Source organism: Cervus canadensis, chromosome 27 (genome assembly GCF_019320065.1).
Source record: "Cervus canadensis isolate Bull #8, Minnesota chromosome 27, ASM1932006v1, whole genome shotgun sequence".
NCBI classification, from domain to species: Eukaryota; Metazoa; Chordata; class Mammalia; order Artiodactyla; family Cervidae; genus Cervus; species Cervus canadensis.
In genome coordinates, this window is record NC_057412.1 from 30,617,030 (window position 1) to 30,631,389 (window position 14,360).

A 14,360-nucleotide genomic window follows, 5' to 3' on the forward strand; every position below is an offset into this window, starting at 1 on the left:
TTTGAACTTGAAAAATTTCTATTGAAAATTCAGTTAATTTAAAAAATCCAGCCATGTAATGATATTGCTAAATCAAGCCAGATGTTTGTAGACCTAGAACTTAATGGGTTGGCTTCCACAATCTGGAATGCATTTATAGACACTCACCTTTGCATTATACCCCTGCCTTGTATCCAGGGACACATTAAGAATAAATCCTACAAACTTGTTTGTAAATTTACTTTAGGGAGTTATAGAGATTGTAATCTACTACTTCACTTGCATCATTCTCCACCTATAAAGATTAATTATAAAAATATTTCTGTCTCATGAACATCATTTATTGTGAGCCCATGTAATAGACTGAGGAAGTGGATGAGTGTCACAATTAGAGAGATGTGGTTTCAAATATCTGCTTAATATTGGATAACTTTCTAGCTTATCTAAGCTTTCGTTTCCTTATCTGTGAAATTACACAATAATATTCCAAAATGATAGAACCAAATTTTAATTCTGAACCCATGCATATTATTGTGGCTTTTAGTAAACATAAATATCAGTTTTATAGCAGATGTTTAGAGATCAAACATATATTGCTCATTGGATTGGACGTAAACATGAATAGTATAGTACTATTTTACACTGTGTATGCATTGGAGATTTGCAATTCCAGTATGCCTTTTAGTTGAATTGAAAGGTCATAAGAAAGAAAGAAGATTAAGTGATATCAGAGTGAAAGCCCACCTTATGACAATAATTACAAACATCCTATTTAATATGAATATAGTTGATCTATCAACTCACTGTTAGTCATCACTGATGCCCCTTTAGTAGCAGGTAGTATTGAAAACGTTGAATTAAACAGTTTAATTTACAATGAAATGAAATGAATCTCAGTAGAATAAATCGAATGTCTCACCCATGAAGGTTAATTATCTTTCTTTTGATAAAGAGAAAAAGACATCCATGACTGAGTAATGTCTTCTCCCACTTAGAAAGTAATGGAAACTATTTCTAGGTAGATATTTATATCCATTATTTAATTTTTAATATTTTCTTATAATTATACTTGATTTTCTAAAAATATTGTCAATAAAACAGCAATTACTTTGTCAGTTCACATTGACAGCAGAAATGTCAGTTGAAAAAAATACCACTTATTAACTCAAAATCTGTAAATTGTAGGAACTGTAATTATTACTAGGAATATCTTTTTTCCCCTAACTTTTAGCATTGTGAAATCTATTGTTAATGATGCCACATTTTTTCCCTTTCTTTTCCTGAAAGCAGTTAGATACACATAAAAGAGAAGTTAAAATCGCCTGATAGCATATGAAGTCAGTGCACATAGCCTGGCTTCAATCACTGAGGGCAGAGATGAAACCAGTTACTGTGGATGAATATTTAACTGTCTTAGCTCAAGGCTCTGGTCCTTCAAATAGCTTGCACAGCCTCTAGGGTCAAACTGGAGAAGTTTTCATTGAAGAGTGCATAGGACTTTTAGTTAAATTGCTTTCATTAATATTAGTAAGAGACTCAAAGAAAAGCCTGCATTGCACTTTAAAATAGTAGTAATAAACTAAAAGATTCATTACAATTATTTTTGGTAAATATACCTTCATTATTTTGTGAGTGTTTATAAATCTTGTGTCTGGCTCTCACAGTCAACAGTACTCAGGTCAGTAAAGTGACCTCCCTATTACTGAATATAACTCAGTCCCAAGAACAATGAAGCCTTCTAAGATGCTGGCTTTGTAATTTCTTTCTGCTTCCTTACAGAAACCATTTCACCTTCATTACAAAAATGCACATTAAAGACTACTAATTTGGAGTGGGTCCTGATTGTTTTTTTCTATAAAGTTCCAATTGTGTGTTTGTGTATGTACACACACTAATGCACTTCCTGTAAATATGTAAAAGTGATATTTCCCATAGTAAATGGTAAAGGATCATATAAGAAAATAGAAAAAGTCTATTTGAATCAAAATGATTTAGCCAACTTAGTGTTCTATATTGTGAGCCTATGAAATCACCAACTATATAGCTACAGCATATGAGATATAATTTATCCAGAGGTGCTCAAATAAAGAAAATTGTGGCTTTTTCTACAGTAAAATTCTGATACTCATTACTTAAAAATTGATGACAAAAAAAGAAAACGAGATTAAAAAAACCCAACAGAAAAACAAAACAAAAATACTACCCCCCAAAAAAAGAATGTACAGCAAAGAAAATGTCACCCTGCCCTCCAGAATTTCATTTCTTATTTTTGTTGAAATAAAAGTTTTTATTGAAGATATAAACTAGTTAGAGAATTTGGACTATTGTGTGCAATCAACTTTGTACAGTTATAGCAAATTGATTTCATATTGGTATGACTCTTACTGGATTCCCTGGATTTTCTTATCCTGATGTAGTTCTCTGCTTTATTTCAAAATAAAACACTTGCAAACGCTTCCCCAAGTGCTAGAGTTGTTTGAATGTTCGGCTGAACAGTATGAATCAGTAGTAATAAAAGCATCAGCAGGATTCATTTGCAGCCTCCTGCCGGGAGACACTTTACCTTAGCAGCTCAAATTATATTGAATCGTAATGAATGAAGAAGTGGATCCCTGCCAGGGAATAGTTTGTAACTTGGAAAAGTAGATATAATTACATAATAATTCTGCCTTTGCAGAAGGTGGCTCTGCTTTAGAAGTACCTGATGTTATTTACAGCTGTTACTTGGAGCCCTGTTTAGTCATCGTGTTGGTATATCAATCAAACCCAAGAATTTTATGTTCTTTTTATTTCTACTTTACTGCTAAACAAAAAATGTAGTGGCATCTATTTCACTCCTGCAATCGATCTAGGATTTCAGAATCTTAACTCCTAATACTCCATTGCAGTTTTTATTTACTAATCATAGCTATCTATGATATAGAAGTATTTTCATAGTCTTTCATTCTTTCTTCTCTTTTTCCATGTACACATTTGCTTGCTAGCAAGTATCCTATAGGAAGAAAAAGCAAAGTTCAAAGCACTGTTACATGGGAATACTTTAAGTAAATTCACAGTGTCCTTTAAATATATGTATACATTTTTCAGTTCCTTGACTTTTTTTCTGATTTTTTTTTTCAAATACAAGTGGCTACCATGAGTGTTCTATAGAATGGCATAAATTAAAGACCGAACATAGACATAAATCAGAGACTTGGTGTGAGGAACCAAAGATTACTCTAAACTCATTTGTTAAGATAAACAATGCTCAACAGTGGTTGTAGGAGAAGAAAAACAGGAAAGAACAAAGATTTTCCAAGACAGTCTTTGAATAAATGAATGAATTTCCATTCTGACACATGACTGATCATCTTAAATTGTGTAACTTGTTACATGAAAATGACTTTCCCTACACTCTATTCTGTCTGGCACACACTGACTTCTCATTCAAGATTCAGTTCAAGAATCTCTTTTGTTGGAATTCTTACGTGTAATCTCTACATTGTAGGAACAACCTTTTCTCAGAACAGTGGTTCTTAAATGTTCACATGCATAAAACTCACCTGAGTAGTTCATTTTATATTCCCAAGTTCCATGCCTAGTCACTAATTCAAAAGATATGAGATGAAGTCAAAGAATCTGCATTTTTGACTGAGTCAAGCGATATGTACACAGTCCAGGGCTACACTTTACAAAACCCTACATTAGGAGGAAATGTAAAGTTTATATTAATAATTACTTTATAATAATTCGGTAGGCACAGTGTATGTGGCATTAAAAATAGATTTCTGAAGAAATAAAATTAAGCATTAGTTTATTCAAATCTGTAAATGCCAGGTAGGTTTTCATCTTTGATTACATTTCTCCATACAATCCTCTACCCACAGAACAGTAAGTAGGCCCAATTGCTCAGTCATGCATAACTCTTTGCGACCCTATGGACTGTAGCCTGCCAGGCTCCTTTGTCCATGGCTCCTCTCTCCAGGCAAGAATACTGGAGTGGGTTGCCATTCCTTCTCCAGGGGAACTTCCTGGCCCAGGAATCAAACCCTGGTCTCCTGTACTGCAGACAGATTATTTACTGACTGAGCCACGGGGGGAATACTGGAGTGGGTTGCTATTTCCTACTCCAGAGCAAGCGATCAGAGAAATCTTTTAAAGTATCAACTGAATCTCTTTTTAATTGCTCATAACCACCAAACTCATATTCACTATAAGGATTTTTGCCCCCACTATTCCCTAGGCAGAGCATCACTCTTCTTTGCTCAGTCTCATCATTTTCGGTCTCAGTCCCAACATCATTTATTCATAGAGGCATTACTGAACACCCTGTCTAAAGTATCTCCTACCACCTCCCTCCAGACTGCTTGCATGCACTGCCACAGTATTTCAGCACCTAGGACAGCAGCTGACTCACAGCTCAACAAACAGCGTTCGGCAGTGAGTGGATTACATAATGTAGAAGCTCTATTCTGTTATCTGTTATCTGTCTATAACAAAAATCCATGGATTACGGAATGTTATGGCTAAATTATTGATATCTGTGTGTTGAAATAAGTCTGTCAACAATTATAAAAGGGCAAACTGGGTCATAGGGGCTTCCACAACTCAAATAACAATTTCTGCAGTTCAATCTACCAGTGCAGTTATATGAAAATACAGATAAGGGAAATCAAGAGGTGAGCAGAAAATTAAGAAGACAGTTAGTCTCTCTCCAAACTTAACTTTTCATTAAAATAGCTACTTTCCTTATAAAAGATGGGTATACTTGATTGACCAATTATTTAAAGCAATAAAATGCCAACAATCATTTAGAACTTCAGTGTATTTTTTAATTTTATTGTTAATAGAAATTAATTTTTAAAATCAACAAAAAATAGGGAGATTTTGAACTATCATTACTTATTAAAATATATACCTTTGATAAATGTTGTCCAGTTAAATCACAAGAGATGATAGTGGTGCAGTTCCAGTTCCATATAAATTTTATTCTGTTAATATTTATCAAATGTCAAGAGTGATTAGAACTTAGTCCTTTGGTTCTAAGACTTAGACTTTGTCTCATAACTTTGATTTTGTTATGCTTTGCTTTATGTCTTATGTTTTGATTTTGCTTTGTCATGTAAAAAATGTTTAAATGCCTTCCAATGTGAAATAAGCAAATGAGCAGTAGTACCAAAATCAGAATCATTTGATGAACTGTGTTGTGACCAGATACTTTTCTGGAAGAGAATTTTAGTTGGCTTAAATAAGCAAAACTTTTTGACTGGTTCTTTAAAATATGGCTAATTTTCTCTGTCACCATATGGTTTGTAACTTCAGCCATAAGTGCAGAAATTATAAAGAGCTAAATTTAGGCTGTGACCATGACAGCAGTACTTTCAGAGATTCCCTTGAGGTAAATGCCTTACTTTTATAACTCCCATTATGGTACACTTTTGTGAGTATTTTGGAAATTTTCCAGTGCCTACAATAGGCACTGAGTACACAGTTAATATTTTTAGAGTCACGATGGAGGCAAAACTTTTCTTCCTGAAATGTTAGCTTGAAATTTCATCTCTTGAAAATGTAATGTTATCTTTGCATGTAAAATTAATGTGAGTTATACCATTCTGGACAAAAATCTAGCAGAAAATAGAATAAATTGAGTTTTGTCTTTCTTGAAAGGTTACTGTTAATTTGGATGGTAGTGCTTGGAAATCGAGTCTAGAACTTTAAGAAATCAGTGTAGTAAACTATTGGCAAGCACGTGTGTCGTTGGTCAAATCTATTGACAACTATAGCAATTTACATAGCCAGGGACAACATCAATATCAATATATGCAATCAATTCAGTTTCTTTTGAAAATTAAATCTTGATTAATCATATTTATTGTTGAGCAATATTTGTGGCTCATTGTTACCTTTAGTTTACTTTTTGCTATTGTTACTTATGATCTTTTATAACTAATTTTATTTCACATTTTCCCATATGACTATTATGTTTCTATTATGGTTGACTATTGAAAGTGAAAGTCACTCAGTCATGTCCGACTCTATGTGATCTGTTGGACTGTAATCCATGAAATTCTCCAGGCCAGAATACTGGAGTGGGTAGCCCGTTCCCTTCTCCAGGGGACTTTCCCAATCCAGGGATCGAACCCAGATCTTCCACATTGCAGGCAGATTCTTTACCAGCTGAGTCACAAGGGACTATTAGGTAATGACTGTTACAATTCAGTAGATCTAGCTTACTAAAAATAATGCATCTTTCATTGGTGACATTTGTGCTTTTCATGCCGAGTGTCAGTACTTTCTGATTAAACAATCTAGTATGATGGTTGAGTCATTTCATCTCTGTAATCCTGCATTTCCTAGTTTAGGAAATGGAGATAATCTTATCCTAGAATATTATAAAATATAGTGCCTTTGAGAAGTAAATATGACAATCTATTCAGTTGAACAATATGAAATTGCCAGTGAATATGTCACTGACTCTGGATTTGATATATTCACCAGGGGCATGTTCAAACAATATAAATGTCTAAGTCCCACCATCAATGGCTTAGATCAGAATTATTAATGGTGGATCAAGGACATAAGTATTTCCTTAAAATTCAGAGGTGGTTTTAATATGAAGGTAGGGTTAAGAACACTGATATATTTAATCCTTTTTTTTTCATAGTTTCATATTCTCCACTTTACAGATCTAGTCACTGTATGAACAGAATGAACTTCCATACAAAAGGATAAATAAAACATTGAAAAAAAGATGAAAAACTTTTTTTTTTTTAATTAAGGCTGTAAAATTGAAATGTTTTCAAATGTATTCAGATTCAATTTTGTGCCATATAGCAATCAAATATGGACCTTCCCAGGTGGATGCTAAGGCAGGTGAAAGTGGTTGTTGTAGTACCATTGATCGTGCCTGGCTTTAATTAAACATGACCCCCTGCCAATACCTTGCAAAAAAAAAAAAAAACAAACAGCTGTGGAAGTGTTTTGGAATTAACTCTTTCACTTCAAATTCCAGGGCTCTTTAGGTAAGAGGCGAAATCTCCCTTGCCTGAAACTGCTATTACGGGCTTTTGAGTCACACAGCTAAGAATCGAGATGAAGCAGAGATATCAGAAATGCAGGAGAGAAGAAGAAGGAACTAGATGTAAACCTACCTATTTTCAGTAAAGTATTAAAAATGCACTACTACCTTCTCATAGATCAAGTTGTTTATACGGAGACTATCTTACATAATATTTTAAAAGAGCTGCAAATGTGAATTTAAAGTTTTCTTGTTTCCAATACATATGTATATTATGAGGCTGGTAGAATAAGCAAAACACTGAATTCAAGACCTCTGAGGATTTCTTTTTATTTTAAATATTGCTTTTAAAGTTATTTTAATTTTTTATTTCATTGTAAAAGAAAGTTGCACCTAGATATTGGCTCTAATATATGTTAGGTTTAAATAGCTTCCCAAGAAGAAAAGAAGAAACTCTGTCTCTGTAGCAACCTATGTCATAAATGTTGAAATACTGCTGTCAAGCCAAATTTAGGTTAGTGCATTTTTACATTTTGAGGGTATTTTTGCAAACCATTGTTTCCTGAGGGTAATTACTGTATGGACCTCTAAAAAAAAGATTCATCTTTGGATAATACAATTTTATCCATATGTGTTTGAGCATGTCTATTAGGGATGTATACCTAACAAGTTCTTCATATGCTATATCAAATTAATCATCTTAGATATAAATTTATAATTTCAAGTTGCTAACTTTCTGATTGGACTTCCCTGGTGGTCAGTGATAAAGAATCTGCCTGTCAGTGCAGGAGATGTGGGTTCAATTTCTGGTTTGAGAAGATCCCCTGGAGAAGGAAATGGAAACCCACTCCAGTATTCTTGCTTGGCAAACCCCACGTACAGAGGAGCCTGGTGGGCTATGGTCCACGAGGTCTCGAAGAGTTGGGCATGACTTAGTGACTGAAGAGCAACGACAACAAATTTCTGATCAGACAAAGGTAGATTTCATCACAGAAACTATATAAGAATTTTAGAAATTACATGGATACTCTGTTTACCCATTGAATTTTGAAATAAAAGTCTCAAACACTTTTTTAATGTTTTGAAGATTTTATTTAAATTTTTTTCAAGGATGTATTGATAAGAAAATAAGGCCAGAGGAAAGCTCCTAGTCCAGTAGAATCAAGTTGATTTAAAGATTCCAAACCTTCTAACAGCCATGTGTTTTGTGCTATATTCTGTTGATCATATATACGAGCAAGATAATATATCATCACATAAATAACATTTCTATAGAACAAAATTCGTGTGACCAAAAAAAAAGTGACTGTTTAATGAAATGGATTCCCTTAAAGTATTTTATTAGCAATTAAGGACTGTTTAGCAGGTTTTCATTTGTAACTATCACTATTATCTATTAATTGAATATGTAGATACTACAGATGTCTCCTGATAACTCAGTTTAAGTCAGACAGAATATTTTTTAGAAAATTTCAATTTGAAAGGAAAGCTATAATTTAAACATTTATATAAAATGCATAAATTTCAAAGTACATTGAAAGAGTATTATATTATGAATAAAGAAGTTTGCTCAAATTCTGGGCTTATTCCAAAAATTACAATATTTTATTTCTGTATTTCAGACATTCCATTGCCAAATAACTACCTCCACAAAATTGATGCAGCTCAAGATAAGAAAACATTCAAAATATGTTTTCAAACATTGAATGGTATTTGGCCAAAGTTATGATGTTCAGGACAAGAGGCATTTTCTTTCTATTACATACAATTTTTCCATGTTTCAGTAGAAATACTTAACATTTATGTCTTAAGAAATTCACAGAATGTCAATGTTTTGAATCTATTGCAAATCAAAGATATTTGCACTACACTTAGTGTAGAGAATACATTTCAGATAATTTTTACTGTAGACATTTTCTTAACTTATTCTTTATGAAGTTTCTTTTAATAGATAAAACTTGAAAATAGTACTGAATGCTTCTTAAATTTGATGTATGTGCCATAAGTACTTCATATATATTTTCCTTCCTTGAAACTTTCTTTCTCCCTAAAGAACAGTATTTTTTTCTTTAATCTCATAATATCAGCAACCCATAGTCATGTATGCAAAATACATAAAAGACAGATATTGTTTTTCTTTACTATAAACTCCAAGATATTTCCACCCAGTGTAAATTTAGAAAATAGGTTTAAAAAGGAGAGAAGAGAGGAATGGGACACTTTTTACAGCAGGGATATTTGTGATTCTAAACATAGACATTGCAGCATCATTCCTTTTAAAAAGTAAATAAGAAACTAAAAATTATTTTAAATTTATGATTTGAAGACAAATTGATAGTTTGCTTTAAAAAGTTCATATCAAAGATGTTAAAAATTAACGATTTCTTTTAGTTTTTCCACTTTGTTACAACAATATAATAGAAGGCAATATGTGAATGTCCTCAAAGCGTTCAAAATTAGAGATGAGTTTAAATAGTTTACAGCAATAAAATGTTTTGGAAGATAGACTTATACATCATAATTACCTAAACAGTGCATCACACATTGGATTTACATGCTTGCTCTAGTATGTTACACTACGCGTGAAGCTCAGGGCCAAAATTTACTGGGTATAGGAAAAGGTATTGACCGCATGCAAACATTTTTTTTTTACAAGACATTTACATTCTCAGGTATCAAGTTCAGTTAATTTATAGACTCCTTCACACCCTGGATTTGTCTTAGTTTCTTCATGGTATCATTTAACATGCTGCTCTTATTTTTGTGTTTTCTAGAAACTGAAAAAGTAGGTCTATAATTTTCCTTCAAATTTAATTTCTTATTAACAAGTAAACATTTTTGATACTATTTGATTGATAATTTAGAGTAAACAAATTTTCTTCTGATGTACTTTCAGAGTGGATTTAGATGTGCAGGACTATTAAGAGAGGTTGCCATCCAGAGGGATGAGGATTTCAGGGTGGAGTCATAAAATATCAGACAATTTTTCTTATTCTAATTTTGACTCAGTCTTATTCGAATAAATAATAATTGTTTTTAAAGTAATGCAGAGTATCCTAATAAACCTAGTCCTGGATCCTGATGTGAAATGTATAATATGTAATGCAAAATGACCATAGTAACTACAAGCAAGACCAGAAAAGATGAAATGGAAAAAAAAATATATATATATATATTATATAATATTGAAAACTGATCTTTTCCAATCCTGTGGCCACTACTGAGTTTTCCAAATTTGCTGACATATTGAGTGCAGCACTTTCACAGTATCATCTTTTAGGATTTTAAATAGCTCAATTAGAATTCCCTCACCTCCACTAGCTTTGTTGGTAGCAATGCTTCCTAAGGCCCACTTGACTTCGCATTCCAGGATGTCTGGTTGTAGGTGACTGATTACGCCATCATGATTGTCTGGGTCGTGAAGATAATTTTGTATAGTTTTTCTGTGTATTATTGCCATAGAAAGAGGAGAGTGAAAACATTGGCTTAAAACTCAACATTCAGAAAACTAAGATCAATCTGATCCCGTCACTTCAGGGCAAATACACGGGAAACAGTGGAAAGAGGGACAGACTTTATTTTGGGAGGCTCAAAATCACTGCAGATGGTAACTATAGCCATGAAATTAAAAGATGCTTGCTCCTTGGAAGGAAAGTTATGACCAACCTAGACAGCATATTAAAAAGCAGAGACATTACTTTGTCAACAAAGGTCCATCTAGTCAAAACCATGGTTTTTTCAGTAGTCATGTGTGGATGTGAGAGTTGGACTATAAAGAAAGCTGAGAGCTGAAGAATTGATGCTTTTGAACTGTGGTGTTGGAGGAGACTCTTGAGAGTCCCTTGGACTGCAAGGAGATCCAACCAGTCTATCCTAAAGGAGATCAGTCGTGGGTGTTCACTGGAGGAACTGATGTTGAAGCTGAAACTCCCATAGTTTGGCCACCTGCTGTGAAGAGCTGATTCATTTGTAAAGACCCTGATGCTGGGAAAGATTGAAGGCAGGAGGAGAAGGAGATGGACTGAGGATGAGATGGTTGGAAGGCATCACTGACTCAATGGACATGAATTTGAGTAAGCTCCAGGAGTTGATGATGGACAGGGAGGCCTGGCGTGCTACAGTCCATGGGGTCACAGAGAGTCACACATGACTGAGTGACTGACCTGAACTGAACTGAATATTTAAAAGGGAATCTTTCTTCCTGACCTCCAAATTTCTTTATGGTCCAAAACTTTAGGAAATAAGGCATTTGACATAAAATAGTAGTGCAGTATCCAGGTTACCTTTTGTCTATTAATTTATTCACTAATTAACTCAAAGAACATCTAATGAGCACATATCAGGCCATACCTCAACTGCTCTGATAGGATTTTTTTCCTCAGTTCCCTCCATGCCTCCATGATGCTCAAAGGTAATCTGCATCTGCTATGTGCTCCCATAGTATCCTGTGCATTTCACTACCAGAGAACTTATTACTAGCTATTTTAGGCATACGTTTGCTTCTCTGTTTCCTTCCCACTAGACTGTACATCCCAAATCTCATTTTTGTATCTGTACTACTATACAGTCAATTTAATTCAGTTCAGTTGCTCAGTCATGTCCGACTCTTCACGAACCCATGAGCCACAGCACGCCAGGCCTCCCTGTCCATCACCAACTCCCAGAGTCTACCCAAACTCATGTATATTCAGTTGGTGAAGCCATGCAACCATCTCATCCTCTGTCATCCCCTTCTCTTCCCACTTTCAGTCTTTCCCAGCATCAGGGTCTTTTCAAATGAGTCAGCTCTTTTCATCAGGTGGCCAAACTATGGGAGTTTCAGCTTCAACATCAGTCCTTCCAATGAACACCCAGGACTGATCTCCTTTAGGATGGACTGGTTGGATCTCCTGGCAGTCCAAGGGACTCTCAAGAGTCTTCTCCAACACCACAGTTCAAAAGCATTAATTCTTCGGAGCTCAACTTTCTTTATAGTCCAACTCTCACATCCATACATGACCACTGGAAAAACCATAGCCTTGACCAGACGGACCTTTGTTGTTGACAAAGAAATGTCTCTGCTTTTTAATATGCTGTCTAGGTTGGTCATAACTTTCCTTCCAAGGAGTAAGCGTCTTTTAATTTCATGGCTGCAATCACCATCTGCAGTGATTTTGGAGCCCAAAAAAATAAAGTCTGACACTGTTTCCCCATGTATTTGCCATGAAGTGATAGGACCGGATACCATGATTTTGGTTTTCTGAATGTTGAGTTTTTAAACCAGCCTTTTCACTCTCCTCTTTCACTTTCATCAAGAGGCTTTTTAGTTCTTCTTCACTTTCTGCCATAAGGGTGGTGTGTCTGCATACCTGAGGTTATTGATATCTCTCCCAGAAATCTTGATTCCAGCTTGGGCTTCTTTCAGCCCAGTGTTTCTCATGATGTACTCTGCATATACATTAAATAAACAGAGTGACAATATATAGCCTTGAGGTACTCCTTTTCCTATTTGGAACCAGTCTGTTGTTCCATGTCCAGTTCGAACTGTTGCATCCTGACCTGCATACAGGTTTTTCAAGAGACAGGTCAGGTGGTCTGGTATGCCCATCTCTTCCAGAATTTTGCACAGTTTATTGTGATCCACACAGTCAAAGCGTTTGGGATAGTCAATAAAGCAGAAAGAGATGTTTTTCTGGAACTCTCTTGCTTTTTCAATGATCCAGTGGATGTTGGCAGTTTGATCTCTGGTTCCTCTGCCTTTTCTAAAACTAGCTTGAACATCTGGAAGTTCACAGTTCACGTATTGCTGAAGCCTGACTTGAAGAATTTTCAGCATTACTTTACTAGCGTGTGAGATGAGTGCAATTGTGCAGTAGTTTGAGCATTCTTTGGCATTGCCTTTCTTTGGGATTGGAGTGAAAACTGATCTTTTCCAGTCCTGTGGCCACTGCTGAGTTTTCCAAATTTGCTGACATAATGAGTGCAGCACTTTCACAGCATCATCTTTCAGGATTTGAAATAGCTCAACTGGAATTCCATCACCTCTACTAGCTATGTTCGTAGTGACACTTCCTAAGGCCACTTGACTTTACATTCCAATGCAATCCAATTACAGCCTCTCAAATGTTTGTTGAATGAATGAGCAAAGCACAATCCTTGCTTTAAGAAGTGGATACAGGCTTATAAATCTTTGCAAAATAAGATTCAAAACCCCAAATGATGTTGTTTTGGAGATTACGAGAGAGTATATTATGGGAGGGGGCTTCCCTGGTGTCTCAGAAGGTAAACTATCTGCCTGCAATGTGGGAAACCTGTGTTCCATCCCTGGGCTGGGAAAATCTCCTGAAGAAGGGAATGGCTATCCATTCCAGTATTCTTCCCTGGGAAATCCCATGGACAGCGGAGCCTGGAGGGCTACCGTCCATGGAATCGCACAGAGTTGGACATGACTGACTAACACTTTGACACTTTCCTTTTGGTATTATAGGAGATTTCATAATGTTTGTATAGAGAAAGTGACATGTAGGTGACTGTTAAATCTTAATCAGATATTTTCCAGAGTTGAAGAGGAGGAGTCAATATAGTTAAAAGGAGGCTACAGGGTATAGGAAAGCATGACATTTTTAGAGAGCAACAAGAGAGTTGGCGTATCTGGAACATAGGACTGGTGGGCTGGAGAATATGCTGAGACCAGATTATGAAAGGACTCAGACATTACCCTAAATAACTTAGATGCTTTCCTGTAGGTAGCATGGTGTCAGTGGAGGTTACCCAGTCCAGATAAGAGATCATTCTGATAGCACCATAGAGGATAAATGAATGGAAAATGATTGTTGGCAAAGAGAAAAGTTTAGAATTGTTACAGAAATCCAAGAGGAAATTTCTTAAGGTCTGAAGTGAGATTTTTGTACTGAGTCTAACAGATATTCAGCAGTTTAAGGAAATCTTCAAGCTAAATTTCTACTTAGCTTCAGCAGGTAGGTCTATGCCATCCTAGTCTTTGCCTAATCTACTTTGCTTTATGCTTGTTTTCTACACCCACCTAAACATCATTTGAACAGTCGCACTAAGGAGGTAACATTGTTAGCCTGAGTTCAGAGTCCTGACACTGATTCAAGCTATTAAAAATAAGCTTTATAATGGACAGTATGTTTGAATTTACATTAGAATTTACACTGCAGAAGTAAATGTCATCAACATATTATCTTTTTAACATATTACATTTAAATAAACTGGTAGTAGAAAATGATGTTTTTCCAAGTCAGTTATCATCCACTACATGTCTCTTTCTTGCTCAACCCCCCCATCTCTAGCATCACATAACACATAGAACTGCAGTAAAAAAGCTTCATAATAGAATGGTTTCCAGAATAAGTTTCCTAATAAGATGGTTTTCATGTGAAAG

At 35.1% G+C, this 14,360-nt stretch overlaps 1 protein-coding gene across 5 annotated transcripts in view; it reads left to right on the forward strand.

The window, feature by feature from the left end:
- Positions 1–14,360, forward strand: part of CADM2 (cell adhesion molecule 2) — a 1,197,963-nt gene that overhangs the window by 740,829 nt on the left and 442,774 nt on the right. The gene's annotated exons all lie outside the window — the stretch shown is intronic.